General features: G+C 51.1%; 1 pseudogene; it reads right to left on the bottom strand.

Annotated features, from left to right (window-relative positions):
* Positions 1–1,076: 1,076 nt before the first annotated feature.
* On the bottom strand, positions 1,077–1,832 carry LOC123485614 (annotated as a pseudogene).
* Positions 1,833–5,000: the final 3,168 nt, after the last annotated feature.

Raw genomic sequence — 5,000 nt, 5'->3', positions numbered from 1 at the left:
GCAGAGGCCCTGTCCATTTCAGCACCGCGACCTCCCCTATTACCCGTGTCGTGAGTGGAGATGCAGCACAAGCGCTGTCCATACAACGGTGCTGAATACAGCAACGCATGCGCCGATCCTGCCTTTGTACTTCCTGATGGTAGCAAATGTTTTGGTGGAGTTTGACTATTATAGATTTAAAAAAACAACGGATCGGCGCCGAATTTGCAAAACGCGCACCCCTTGGGGACCCGGCAGGACGCGTTTGGGAAACGCTGGCCTAAAGAGCAAATAACCATGGTGTGCAGTACCCAAATTTAACCACAAGATGGTCTCCGTGCTCCACTGTAAAGTTTGGGCCTCTGCATGAGTCTCTCAGCAGCACTGCAACATGGGACTTTCAAAGTAAGTTGGCATGCAATGTTTCTTCTGGACTGTATTCAAGGCAACTAATGACACACAACTAATAGTGTCAATTATTCATCTGAACACAATTCTTGTAACTATTCGGCCTATATTATCACTCGTTTCTTCCCCTCCTTTGTAAAGCATTTTACTGGACAGACAGACAGCCCTAAGCCGGTTCCCACCCACAGGCAGCGAGTGAGAGGCTACTTTGTTTCCCTCCGACTTTGTTACTTTGTGTCATTTCGCGTGAGCGCAAAAATGTCGAAATGAAATCCTCACATTATTTCTCCCCAAATGGGAAACAAACAGCTGGTGAGGGTGCACTCAGTTTGAAATCGAAGCCACTATAGTATTGTGATTGTTATTACATGGCACTTGTAACATATCACAGCAGCCTGCTCTCTGAACGGGAATAGCCCAGTGGCTCATATATAAATGGCTGGTGAGGGTGCACTCGTGAGGTCAAATTTCTAAGCCATTTTGGCCCTCTAGTATATGCCTCTCCCTTCGCACACACCCAGAGTGGGACAATGTTGTGTGCTTAAAAGTAGCCCCTAGTGCGTAATTTCTTTTCTACGACAGGTAGTACATAGGGGAAATCACGCTTTCTATGGAAAGAGGTGGGTGGCTCTTAAAAGAGCCTTTTTGTGGTACAACATGTGTCGAGTAGAACACTGTTTGTAATAGGTTTACTTCTTCTTGGGAGCTGCCTTCTTGGGCTTGGCTGCCTTGGGCTTGCGGCTTTGGGCTTGGCTGCCTTTGTAGCCTTCTTGGGGTTCTTGGCCGCCTTCTTGGCGCTGCGGCGGGCTTCTTCACCTTCTTGGGGCTCTTGGCGGCCTTTTTTGGGTGTAGCGGGCTTCTTGGCCTTCTTGGGGGACTTCTTTGCGGCGACGGCCTTCTTGGCTGCTACCTTCTTGGGCTTCTTCGCGCGGGACCTTTGGCGGCCACCTTCTTTTTACTTTGGGGACTGCGGCTTTCTTGGCGTGGGCCTCTTCGCCTCGACGGCTTTCTTGTTGAGCTTGAAGGAGCCGGATGCACCGGTGCCCTTGGTCTGGACCAGGGTGCCCTTGGTGACGAGGCTCTTGACTGCGATCTTGACGCTTGAGTTGTTCTTCTCCACGTCGTAGCCGCCTGCCGCCAGCGTCTTCTCGAGCGCGGCCAGGGACACGCCGCTCCTCTCCTTGGGAAGCGGTCACAGCCTTGACGATGAGCTCTCCCCTACGCTGGGTCCCGCTTTCTGGGCTTGGCTGCTGCCTTCTTCTTGGGTGCCTTGTCCATGCGCTGCGGCTCGCGGGTGTTGGTGCGACTTCTGCCATGTCTGTCTGTCGTTTGGTCCGTACACACCCACGGTCTGCGAGGAGAAGTTTGCTGTAGACGGCCTGCTCTGCGCTAGTGAAGCTCCACACCGAGCAGGGGGCTGGCCTTAAACGCGACATGAGAACCATGTAGACTCAAGGCACCCAGCTCGGCTTCTCTGGGCTGGCCAAATGCTCTTTCACTTGTGTTTTCTGTTCGCCTATATCGGCCCAAAAGTCACCGACGGAGCCGTGTTTTTCGGTCCAAAAGCGAACGGCCCAGCGAGCAGACTTGTCTCCGTTCAGAATAAAGTCATGTGGCCCGCGGAAGGGCCTGCATTTTGTTGCGACTCGCTCAAAACCTCACCGTTCGACTGTCGGGTGGAGCGTCGCGCACTGGTTTACCTGTGCTATTTGTCTCCTAAATGGCCTAAAAGTGCATCCGATTGCGAGCAGCACTTGTTGTGTAGTGAGCCGAGATGTCTGGGCAAGGGAATCAAATGGTTTGGGGTCCCCTGATGTGGTCAGGGGTGTTTGTTAAAAGAAGCGCTCTTTGGGGACCTTAAAACACATGCACCTGTGGAGGCCTGGCTGAGACTAGTGTTGTACCTCAAGTTTCAGGTTGTATTCGTCGTATGTCCAGGATCCACATGGTATAAACAGTCCTACGACATGCTTACTTGCACTGTGTGTGTGTGTGTGTGTGTGTGTGTGTGTGTGTGTGTGTGTTGTTATTGTATTAGTACTTTTTGTGCACTGGCAGTGTGTGTTGTTGTTGTTGTATTTGTAGCCTACTATTTCTACAAAGTGAGATTGTGTGTTGTCTTCTGGTAGGTAGGTAGGTTGGCTGTCTCTACTAATATATTGTTGACCTGCTTGACTCCGCAGCTTGACTCTGTTCGGTCTTTGTGTCTGTGGTTCTTGGTGTCTGGCTGGCGCTATGGAGGCTGGCGCCCCATGGGTTATGGTGCGTTGATACAGGCCTAGATAGAGGAGTCTCTCTCTCTCTCTCTCTCTCTCTCTCTCTCTCTCTCTCTCTCTCTCTCTCTCTCACTAACTCACTCACACTCTCTCTGCTCTCTCTCTCTCTCTCTCTCTCTCTCTCTCTCTCAGTCACTCACTCCCACTCATCACTCTCTCTCTCTCTCTCTCTCTAACTCACTCATTCACTCACTCTCTCTCTCACTCACTCACTCAGTCTCTCTCTCTCTCTCTCTCTCTCTCTGTCACTCACTCAGTCTCTCTCTCTCTCACTCACTCACTCTACACTCACTCAGTCTCACTCACTCCACTCAGTCTCTCTCACAGTCTCCCCATCTCTCTCACTCAATCACTCACTCAGTCTCTCTGTCTCTCTCTGTCTCTCTCTCAGTCTCTCGCTCTCTCACACTCTCTCACACTCACGCAGTGTCTCTCTCTCTCTCTGTTTCTCTCTCAATCAATCACTCACTCACTCAGTCTCTCTCTTTCTCTCACACTCACTCACTGAAACTCACTCACTCAGTCTCTCTCTCTCTCTCTCACTCACTCACTCACTCACTCACTCACTCAGTCTCTGTCACTCCCACTACACTCTCTCTCTCCACTCACTCCTCTGTAATGAGTGAGTGAGAGAGAGAGAGAGAGAGAAGTGTGTGGTGGGAGTGAGAGGGAGAGAGTGACTGAGAGAGAGAGACAGAGAGAGAGAGAGAGAGAGAGACTCGAGTGAGTGAATGAGTGAGAGAGACAGCGAGTCACATGACTTTTATGCTTGGCCCCCTTCCGACCATGGGCCACATGACTTTATTCGAATGGAGACAAGTCTTCACCACGCTGGGCCGTTCGCTCCCCACTTTGTCACGTGGAAGCCACTGCCTTTTATCCTGTTGCCTGGTGAGTGTAGTAGGAAGGAAAATACGCCACGTGACTCAAATGTACTACACTTTACATGGACATTTTGAGTCATGTAGCAGACGGCTCTTATCCAGAGCCACTTATAGTTAAGTGAGGGTCTACATTTTCATACTGGCCCCCCGTGTGGAAACGAACCCGAACCCTGGCGTTGCAAGCGCAGTGCTCTACCAACTGAGCTACAGGGGACAATATATGCATGATGTGACCTGGACCAGAAATGACCCCGTTGTTGTCTCTCTAAAGAGCAAATAACCATGGTGTGCAGTACCCAAATTTAACCACAAGATGGCCGCCGTGCTCCACTGTAAAGTTTGGGCCTCTGCATGAGTCTCTCTCAGCAGCACTGCAACATGGGACTTTCAAAGTTGGCATGCAATGTTTCTTCTGGACTGCATTCAAGGCAACTAATGACACGCAACTAATAGTGTCAATTATTCATCTGAACACAATTCTTGTAACTATTCGGCCTATATTATCACTCGCTTTTTTTCCCCCTCCTTTGTAACACATTTTACTTGTGCTACTATAGTCCAAAGGAAGTGGATGATGCCAGACGGTTGTATATATGGTTGTATATATATATATATATACACACACACACTGAAGCTAGACTTCAGGCAACGAAAAGGTGCATACGTAGCTTTTAGACGTTGTTAGTGAACAACATACATGGTGGGTAATGTAGAGGTGCGTGTATACATGGAACAATTGTGCTTTTTTTTGATGGAAATATGGAGTGGCTCTTAAAAGAGCCTTTGGGGGATTTTTTGGGAGTTTTGGTCATCCTCATTTATGCGCGCTCTCCTCGCGAATACGGCGGGGCCAGCTGGATGTCCTTGGGCATGATAGTCACCCGCTTGGCGTGGATGGCGCACAGGTTGGTGTCTCGAACAGGCCGACCAGGTAAGCCTCGCCAGCCTCCTGCAGGGCCATCACGGCGAGCTCTGGAAGCGCAGGTCGGTCTTGAAGTCCTGGGCGATTTCTCGCACCAGGCGCTGGAAGGGCAGCTTGCGGATGAGCAGCTCAGTGGACTTCTGGTAACGACGGATCTCTCTCAGAGCCACGGTGCCGGGCCTGTAACGGTGAGCTTCTTCACACCGGCCGGTGGCCGGGGCACTCTTGCAGCAGCCTTAGTGGCAAGCTGCTTCCTGGGGCTTTGCCACCGGTGGATTCTGCGGAGCTGTTTGCTTGGTTCTGGCCATGGCGCTTCTCTGACAGTCGAGTATAGCCTCAGAAATGCCTAAGTGAAGTTTATATAGCCGGCAGTGGGGCCTGCTGATTGGACACCATCTCCCCACCACCCGATTGGCCGGTCGCGCAGGCCTCCTCCGTTAGCCATTGGATGGAGGCGCGCCTCTCCAAAAATTCAAACTCCCGTGCGCTTTGGCTAATAGGGTCGCCGCTGCCCTTAATGTGCAATAGACG

This window comes from Coregonus clupeaformis, unplaced genomic scaffold (genome assembly GCF_020615455.1).
Source record: "Coregonus clupeaformis isolate EN_2021a unplaced genomic scaffold, ASM2061545v1 scaf0767, whole genome shotgun sequence".
In the NCBI taxonomy this organism is placed as follows: Eukaryota; Metazoa; Chordata; class Actinopteri; order Salmoniformes; family Salmonidae; genus Coregonus; species Coregonus clupeaformis.
The sequence above is the reverse complement of the archived record's forward strand: the minus strand, read 5'-3'. Positions and strand labels throughout refer to the sequence as shown.